Source organism: Carcharodon carcharias, chromosome 16 (genome assembly GCF_017639515.1).
Source record: "Carcharodon carcharias isolate sCarCar2 chromosome 16, sCarCar2.pri, whole genome shotgun sequence".
Classification (NCBI taxonomy): domain Eukaryota; kingdom Metazoa; phylum Chordata; class Chondrichthyes; order Lamniformes; family Lamnidae; genus Carcharodon; species Carcharodon carcharias.
In genome coordinates this window covers 57,099,209-57,109,976 of record NC_054482.1, presented here as the reverse complement: position 1 = coordinate 57,109,976, position 10,768 = coordinate 57,099,209, and positions in this window count along the sequence as shown.

Sequence of the window (10,768 nt, the reverse complement as noted above, 5' to 3'; positions counted from 1 at the left end):
AACACTTCTATACATAAAGGATGGTAAAATTTTGGAACTTTCTTCCGTATCTAGCAATTGACACTGAATCAATTGCTAATTTTAAATCTTTTGGATAGATTTTTGTTAACCAAAGGTATTAAGAAATATGGGACAAAGGCAGGTGCATTGAGTGGAATGTAGGAACATAGGAAGAAAGGAGCAGGAGTAGGCCATTCAGCCCATCAAGCCTGCTCTGCCATTCCATTAGATTATGGCTGATCATTTACCTCAGCATCATTTTCCTGGGCTATCCTCATATCCCTTGATGTCATTAGGATCCAGATATCTTTTGATTTCTGTTTTGAACATGCCCAGTGATTCAGATTGCACAGCCCTCTGGGGCTAGAGAATTCCAAAGATTCACCACCCTCTGAGTGAAGAAATTCCTTCTCATCTCAATCTTAAATGGCCTGCCCCTTATTCTGAGACTGTGTTCTAGTCTCACCGGCCAGGGAAAACATCCTATCTACATCTATCCTGTCACACCATATAAGAATTTTGTAAGTTTCAATGAGATCGCTTCTCATTCTTCAAAATTCTAGAGAATACAGGCCCAGTTTCCTCAATCTCCCCTCATAAATCAATCCCACCATCCCAGGGATTAGTCTGGTGAACTTCCGTTGCACTTCCTCAATGGCAAGTATATCGTTCCTTAGATAAGGAGACCAAAACTGTACACAAAACTCTAGATGCAGTCTCACCAAGGTTCTATACAATTGCAGCAAGGCATCTTTACTCCTGTACTCAAATCCCCTTGCAATGAAGGCCAACAAACCATTTGCCTTCCTAATTGCTTACTGCATCTGCATGCTAACTTTTAGTGTCTCATGAGCAAGGACACCAAGTTCCCTTTGGACATCATTCCCAACCTCTCACCAATTAAGAAATGCTCTTGCCTTTTTGTTTTTTTCTACCAAAGCAGATAATTTCACACTTATTCACATGATAATCTATCTGCCATGGCTTTGCCTATTCACTTAGCCTGTCCAAATTCCCTTGATGCCCCCTTGCATCCTTCTCACAACTTACATTCCCACCTAGTTTTGCGTCATCAGCAAATTTGGAAATATTACTTTTGGTCCCCACATCCGTATCATTTATATAGTTAGTGACCAACTGTGGCCTCAGCATTGATCCTTGTAAAAACCCACCAACATCAGAATGACCTGTTTATTCCTACTCTGTTTTCTGCCAGTTAACCAATTCTTAATCCATACCAGTATATTACCCCAATGCCATGTGCTGAAATTTTGCATACTAACCTCCTGAGTGAGACCTTATCAAAAACCTTCTGAAAATCCAAAATCACCATATCAACTGGTTCTCCTTTACCCTACAAGTAACATCCTCAAAAAAACCCAACAGGTTTGACAAACATGATTTCCCTTTCATATACCTTTCCCTAAGGTATGATCCCTTCAAATTGAATATCTTTGGCTACTAATGTTTTGGGGTCCTTCCTGGGACCTCAATGAAACTGTAAAGCCCCGATTTTAATTCCCACACTTAACAAGAATGGGGCATTAGTGAAGGGAGGGAGGGGATAATTTTATATCCTTACAGTGTCTTTTTCACCCATCTTCATATCACGTATCATTTTAACAGGTATGAATTGGGCAACCACCAAGACACTGGCACCTAAAGGCCTCATTCAAATTCAAAAGTCAGGATCTGCTGATGTTTTTCTGATATTAACATTAAACAGCCACATTCAACGCCCAGTTCCAGCCTTGTCAGGAGCCCTCTGCTCAAAGGAGCAATAAGTCCAGAAAAAGGAGGAACAGCTAAGTTTTTTTTTAAATGGTTTCCTTCTGGGCCAAGGGAAGGTAGCAATTTTATTTCAAATCATCCAACTGTAATTTGGAAGCTTTCCAATTTTCTCTGCTTCCCACTTTCCAGAGGTGTTGATTCCTTTCTGACATACACGTTGCTGGACACCTTACCTAGGTGATCTCTATTCACATTGAAGTCTTGACAGTGATTATCAAGAAGCTATTTGACCATACAAAGCATCACAATCAAATCTGATCTTGCCCTTATGTGACTTCCACACACGGACTTCCAGAAAGGCGACTCTTGTGAATTTTTTCACCTGACAAGTCGACCATGAATCTCATTGAGTGGACCCAGTTAGCTTTAATAAATTTGGCAAGTTTACCCTTGTGAATGGAGTTGGCCATACAAGATCTACATGGCAGCTACAGTTCTCCTAACCTTGTCAAACTTCAATAATTGTACACTTTCTAGAAGGGGCCACTGTATGTCAATAAGCAGCAGAAACCTTAGCTGATTTCCATTCTTCACCCACCCAGGAATATTAAGGCAAATTTCAGAGTCCAGTGCAATCCTGGCAGAGATGAAATAACAACACAGATGTGAAAGCAAAACCAAAATTCTGCAGGTCCTTTACCATGTTATTTACCATGCAGACATTAGTTGAGAGACATTTTCAATGTGAATTCTCTCCTTATTCTTGAATGTACCAAAGCTACAACCTTGCATATCTGATAAGGCGAAACCAACTTTGACCCCCAGTTTCTTAAAAGTCTATCAGTTTGCATCTAAAAATTGGCAGAGGATTACTTAAATTGACATCAAACCTAAAATAAACACGATACAAGCATCAGAGGCTGCACAGAGATTAGAAAAATATCTTGATAAGCAAACCGTAATGCGATTTTTATGTAGAAGGAAAGTTTGTCAAATGCAAGCTTCTGTGTATAATCAGACAAATCTTATACATTTTTCATGCATTGACTCTGCCTCATGTCTCCATTTTGCTACATAGAGTAGAACTCACAATCCATGGCCAAGACATGGAATAAATCCTTTACAAAAGGCCCATTTTCTGGGACAGTCAAAGATATTAAGCAGACAGTGTTAGATTTTTCCCAGAATTAAATGCAGCTTTAGCTGGCTCATAGGAAATCTTTCAGCTATAGAGCAAGTTTCAAGGTCCAGAAATGGATTCTTGTGATTGGCAATATAACCAAACCAGAAATGTTTCTTTTCTCACGATGGATAATTTCACCCTGTCTCCACTAAATAGGGGTGTCCTCACCATCAAAGAAACAGAAAAGGCAATAAGAATTCAAAAAGGCTTCATGATTCAATGATACAAGTTGCGACAGTCTTAAACGTTTGGAAAACAAAAGTGGATTGCCAAATTCTAAAGAGACTGCGCCTCTTTAAAATAAGGATTATGCTTATAATTAGCTAAATTTAAACATTAAAGAATAGTGCATAGCAGAGTGGTTGAGTGGCCTTTAAGTTACCAAAGTACAATCTTCCTAGGGTTAAGATTTGATCAGGAGCCGTGGCTGAGTTAACTCTTACAAATGTTGGGACCATCATCTTTAGCCAATGATAAGCAGACTAGTTAAACACAACTAAAATAGCAGCCCAGAAACGACAGGTTATGTAGACATATAAAAGTAATGTAACTCTGGCCGTGCCCAGTTCTCGTTAAAGTTGATTGTAACTTCATTGCTTTACACTTCAATACAATGACTTCGCGTCTAACTTTTCCGCTCTTGTTGCTAGGGGCAGGTGTATGAAATCAATGACTAACATTTAAGCCATCTGTCTCCAGTTTTACTTATCCAACCCCCACCACCACCCCCCCCCCCAAAAAAAATTGCAATCGCATGTACATTTTACCACCAGAAAAAATAACTTACAAAAAAATTACGACTAACCTGAAACTTCTGTTTATTTATCCAAAGCTGCCCCTGGCAACGCGCTGGAATCTCAAATACCGGAAACAACAAGAAAAACAACCAGACTCTCAGCATCCAACCAATCCTGGCCACTCTAAATTGATGTTAGTGTGAAATAACCAATGGAATCTGCACCCTCCTCACCTAGGCTCATTTCTTCACCAATCCAGGCCGTTTTGAACTAGCGTATTAACCAATGAGATGCTCAGTGTTTTAACCAGTCTTTTCGATCCTAGCCCCTCATCAATGGAACTGCAGGTGTTCAGCATCTAAACGGTCCTTATAAATTGCAAACTAACATCAAGATTATGCTTGGCCTAAATAGCCAAGTGGTTATGGTAAAAAACAAAAAAACTGCGGATGCTGGAAATCCAAAACAAAAACAGAATTACCTGGAAAAACTCAGCAGGTCTGGTAGCATCGGCGGAGAAGAAAAGAGTTGACGTTTCGAGTCCTCATGACCCTTCGACAGAACTTGCGTCAGTGGTTATGGTACTGGGTTTGTAACCCTAAGATTCAAGCGTTCAAATCTCACAGTGGCAAACTATGAAACAATATAACTTCATCTGAAACAGATGGAAACGGGTTTGTAGTCGAAGGAGTAACATCAAGATTAGAAAGACAATTTAAGTAGATGGGGGTAGAAATGATTTTCAACAACCATACTTAAAGTACAGGAGCAAAATATCTACACCAGAAATAGATAGTTAAGGTGTAATTCTTCTAACATAGGTTTTCTATGATCTTTTCAGATAAGTCTCATCCAATGTCTGCATGCACTTTCAATTGATTTTACTTCATATCACCTGTTTATAAGATTGCTGAACAGTTAAGATCAACAAAGTTTACAAACACAAAGTGATAATTAACTAGACTTTGCTGAACATATTTCATATCCTGAGTTTAAATTCTGTAAAATTTTCCCCAACTTTTGAAATTTGAATGAAATACTCCAGAACACCTCCTTAGCCTTACAATACCCAATTTTCATTTGTTGCTTTAAGTGACAAACTTCAACAACTCAAGAATCATTATTTATTTATACAATGTCAGAAGCCTTGTTTATACATGACACATACAAAAATTACACATAAATGTTCTAATTCTGTGCCGCTCTTATCATGGATAAACTTATTCTAACACGATTCATCCCCATGATTAATCTCCAGTGTTGAATTCACTTTCACAACTTTGGCAGTGGCCTGCCTACTAAATGCCTTGGGGCATTCACTGCATTAAAGATGCTATATAAATGCAAGTTATTGTATAAAAAATAAAAACAGACTGTCTCAAACTGTGCTTAAATGAAGAAAAAGTTAACATTTTTGGACAGTGATAATTAGGATAATTGACCCTTTCTACCACTTGTACTTGGCCCTAATTCAGATACAGTAGTTGCAAAGCAATCTTAAAATTCAATGTGTTTCAGCACCCTTTGTCCAATAACACATGGATCTCACAATCTACACATTCTTAAATGAGCCATCAGCCCACTCAAAGCCTTGGTTGTGGTCATACCTGCAACTGATCTAATCATTCATTATAAGAAATTACACCTTCTATCCTCAACGGAGAATAGATCTTCTATTTGACACAGTGTAATGTCCTTGTCCTTAAAAAATGCACCCTCTGATTAACTGTGAGTGTTGCTGTGGTACATAACATGTATCAGTAATATATTAAAGGGCTGATTTTGGGAGACTATGTCTGTGGTGTGGGGCTTTGTAACTTTGGATAATGAAACAGTGGTTTCAGGTTATTTATAATGTTTTATAAGTTATTCTTCTGGTGGCAAAATTTGCATCTAAAAATAATAGTCTAGTTTTCTGGGGGGGATCTAAAACTGGAGACAGATGGTTTAAATGTCAGTAATTGATTTTCATACATCTGCCCCTAGCAACAAGAATGGAAAAACTGGATGTGAATTAATTTATGCAGAGATTGGGCAGAAATGTAACAGGCTGGAGCAGCAATCGATTTCAACCAAAACTATGCACAACTGAAGTTACATTCCACCTACAGTTCAGAAAATCCTCCTCCTAACCCCGACAACAGATCTGTAGAGCATCCAGTTTTTCAATGGGTGACATGGGGGCCAAAGAGAAAGCTACAATGCCCATGAGGGTAAGCTTCATATAATATTTAAAGGAGCTGGATATTTTTAAGTGAGTTTTCACTCATAGTAAGAACCCTTGTCTATAGAAACTGGGTATAAAATGTCTTGACCTCGCTGCAGCATGCTTCTTAAAGATAATAGGTTTCTCAGGATGTATTTTTTGTGCCAATTCCATTGTCCATGTGTTATCTCATGAATTATTTGGTTTTGATTAGGTAATGCTCCAACTTAACCATTTTCTTTCCCGTCAGTACTTTGCTTCATTATTCTTGACAACTGCTGGCTTGGTCATCGCACCAAAGAGGTGAGGATGGGTATTTGTGTTAGGAAGTCAGTAAATACAGATTCAATAACCTGCAAAGTACTTTGGCCACACTTGTCACTAGTCAGTGACCTGGATTCATAGACCCTTCCACATGTACCTGGAAATGTCAGAGGAGATTGCTTTTGCTACCTTCACTTCTCAAGGCAGGTTCCTACAGAGTTTTCATACCAGCTGCCCCCTATGCCCTCCAACCTCAAACGCCCCTCCCCCTGCACCCTCCCCACCACCTCATCGCCCAGTCCTGGACCCACCACGCACTTCTATATTGCTTTCGTTATTCCCCTAACCCCTGCCTCATCATAAAAAAACTAAATGTTTTTGATTATCTGTGTGAAACACCACAGGGGTTCAATTGATAATATTATTAATAATAAAATGCTGGAAATATTTAGCTGGTCAGGCAGCATCTATGCAGAAAGATACAAAGTCAACATTTCAGGTTGATGATCTTTCATCAGGACTGAAAAAAATGATGGCAAAAGGTTTCAAGTAAGTTGAGGGGTAGCGAAAGTGGTGAGGGGTAGAACAAAATGGTAAGTCTCTGATCAGATAAAGAGATTAAATGACTAAGGGGACGATAATGCAAGGCAAAAGGAGGTGGTAATGGGACAAGTAAGCAAAAAAATAGATCTAGGTAAAGTGCAAATGGGAATAGCAGAATCATCACCAACAGTGGCTGTCTGAAAAAAATGGGGAAAGTAGTCATGGTTTGAAATTGTTGAACTCAATGTTCAACAATTAGGCTGTAAAGTGCCTAATTGAAAGATGAGGTGCTGTTCCACAAGCCCTCATTGGGCTTCACTAGAACAATGTAAGAGGCCAAGATCAGAGGCGGACTGAGCAAAGGTGTTCCGCCATCCAGTCACCCAATCTGCATTTGGTCTCCGCAATGTATAAGGAACCACATCATTAGCACGAATATGATAAATTGAAAGAAGTACAAGAATTTCAAGCTGTTTCACCTGGAAGGAGAAAGATTATTAAAATTGATACATGGATGGTATCCAAGGACATCTTAAGAACTGTTTAGATTTCATTGAAAATTTCTATAACCATTCTCATGGCCCATGGTTGTCCTCGGCCCGACCATTTTCAGCTGCTTCATCAATGACCTTCCTTCCATCATCAACTCAGAAGTGGGGATGTTCGCTGATGATTGCACAATGTTCAGCACCATTTGTGATTCCTCAGATACCAAACAGCCCATGTCCAAATGCAGCAAGACCTGGACAATATCCAGGCTTGGGCTGACGAGTGGCAAGGAACATGTGTGCCACACAAGTGTCAGGCAATGACCATCTCCAACAACAGAGAATCCAACCATCACCCCTTGATGTTCAATGGCATTCCCATCACTGAATTCCCCCACTATCAACATCCTGGGGGTTACCATTGACCAGAAACTGAACTGGACTAGCCATATAAATACTGTGGCTACAAAAGCAGGTCAGAGGCTAGGAATAGTGTGACAAGTAACCCACCAACTGATTCCCCAAAGCCTGTCCACCATCTACAAGGCACAAGTCAGGAGTGTGATGGAATACTCCCCACTTGCCTCAATGAGTGCAGCTCCCACAACTCTCAAGAAGCTTGATACCATCCAGGACAAAGCAGCCACTTGATTGGCACCGCATCCACAAACATTCACTCCCTCCACCACTGACGCACAGTAGCAGCAGTGTGTACCATCTACAAGATGCACTGCAGGAATTCACCAACGATCCTTTAGACAGCACCTTCCAAACCCATGACTACTACCATCTAGGAGGACAAAGGCAGCAGATAGATGGAAAAACCACCACCTAGAAGCTCCCCTCCAAGTGACTCACCATCCTGACTTGGAAATATATCACTGTTCCTTCACTCCCACTGGGTCAAAATCCTGGAACTCCCTTCCCAACAACACTGTAGGTGTACCCATACCACATGGACAGCAGCGGTTCAAGAAGCAGCTCACTACCACCTTCTCCAGGGCAACTAGGGATGGGCAATAAATGCTGGCCCAACCAGCGAAGCTCACATCCCATGAATGAATAAAAAAAAGTCAGCATGTATCTGTTTACTTAGAACTATTCCCTATTCTACTAGTAGCTGGGACTCTAATAAGATTCCCAATTTTAATATTACCAGTAATTTGTAAAGCAAGCCAGAACCAGTATCAAAAGAAATCATTTGATGCTTAGTGTGTAATTGCAGATTCTGGTCACAGGGTGGTGCAAGTCTCAGCCTTTGAACTGGGTCTGACTATTCTAATCACCATTTTTTTTATATCTTCGTAAGTAAATTTGATTTAAATGTCACCTATGATTTTCAATTTGTGAAATCTCATTTGCTTTTCTGTTCAATCTTTTCCCAGTATTATCCCTCCTCAGCCTCGAACCTGTGACTGTATTCTCCTATTGCTGCTCACAGCCTCTCCTGGTTTTTCCCTTTTATTTGCAACAAACCCTGTTTCAATGTCAATCAATGTGGAGCATCTGGTCTCCTGGATAACCTGAGCTAAGCTAAACTGAGGAAAAACTCTGCTGGTGAGAGTTCTGATGGTCATTTGGAGGACTGGTGCATAGCACTGCGGGGGCTGATTAAAAGGGCACCCAATGAACTGTGTATTCTCAGATGAGGAGAGATGCACAGTTGAGACATGTTAGGAGCCTTTCAATGACAATGAAGAGAATCAGGAGGGTGAAGCAATGAAGTGCATTCATGCGAGTCTAATTCCGAATTGTGGCACTAATTGAACTCCTTGCATCAAGCCCTTGCTCCCTGCATGGAAATTCCCCAGAGCAAAAATGAGGTCAGGAGCAATTAGGAGACTGGTCAACCTGCAGATTCTTGTTAAAAGCAGGAGCTCAGAATTTTGGAGCTGGCAGGTTCACAGATGAGCAGCCTCAGCCCTCCCCTTCGTATAATCTTAGTTCCTCACTAAACATGAGCATTCATATGTATTCCAAAGAGTGGAGTCTTAGAGCTCAGTGAGTGAAGATCCCAGCCTGGCCTGAAAGCAGCATATCCAAGCGCCTGGCCAAAGCAATCTTATAGCATTCAGTCATGTAAAGAAGTGGGGGTGGTGTGAAGGAGCAATTTGAAATGTGCTCTGGCCAGGATCTCAGTGGTGAATAGGTGTCAACACTGGAACCAAACCCTTGAACCCCACAGTCACTCACTAGTCATTGACAGAGATTGGACCTTTGAAGGCTCATGGTGACTCACGTCTTTTTCTCATTGATGCTGCAGAGAGGAGACCTTCAAGGAGATGGAGGCTGGATTTATTGTTGTCTGCATAATTGCATACAGGCAGGAGAGAAGAAGGAGAAGGTTGTGACGGAGGTGCCTGGCTTGCCAAAGGGAGGAGCTTCACCTTTATGATCAAGGGCAGCAGGGCCCCTTCAGGTGCAGAGGATAAGGCTCACAGAAACATCATGTGTAGATGGCTTTCAAGGCCGAGAGTGTACAGAACTTGCATGTCTTTTATGTAGATGGGTGAGAGACAGTGTTGCCGATGCCTCTGCATATCCAGGGATCTGGTGGCTCACATCTGCGGCATTCTGCAGGAATTGACTCCACAGGGGCTGGGAAGACATTCATTACCAGTGGTTCTGAAGGTCACTGCAACTCTTAACTACCACATCAGTGGCTCTTTCCAGGTCTCCACTGGAGACCTCTCCAGGAGCTGTCAAGCTTCCATGAACAAGTGCATACATGAGGTAACAGACACCCTTTTTGTCAAGGCCCACAATTATATGACACCAGAACACTGGGCATTACTGCGATTTCTGGATTTCCACAGATGCAGGATGCCATCAGTTGCACTCATGGAGTTATAAAAGCTCCCTGGCAACATGCACTCAATACATAAACAGCAAAGGCTCCCACTCACTCAATGTGCAGCTGGTCTGTGACCTCAAGAAACAAATCATGCAGGTTTGCGCCAGATGTCTTAGTGCATGAATCGCAAAAGGCTAGTTTACAGGTACAGCAAGTAATTAGGAAAGTTAATAGAATGTTATCATTTATTGCAAGGGAATTGAATACAAAAATAGGGAGGTTATGCTTCAGTTATACAGAGCACGAGTGACACCACACCTGGAGGACTGTGTACAGTATTGGTCACCTTATTTGAGGAAGGATGTAAATGCATTGGAAGCAGTTCAGAGAAGGTTTATCAGACTTATACCTGGAATGGGCAAGTTGTCTTATGAGGAAAGGTTGGACAGACTAGGCTTGAATCTGCTGGAGTTTAGAAGAGTAAGAGGTGACTTGATATAAGATCCTGAGGGATCTTGACAGGGTGGATATAGAGAGGATGTTTCCTCTTGTGGGAAAATCTAGAACTAGGGGTCACTGTTTAAAAATAAGGGGTCGCCCATTTTAAACAGAACAGGCTAAATGTTTTCTCTTGGAGGGTCATGAGTCTTTGGAATTCTCTTCCTGAAAAGGCGGTGGAAGCAGAATCTTTGAATAACTTTAAGGCAGAGGTGGATAGATTCTTGGTAAGCATGTGGGTATAGGTTATCGGTGGTAGGCGGAATGCAGGTTCGAGGTCACTATCAGATCAGTCTGATCATATTAAATGGCGGAGCAGCCTTG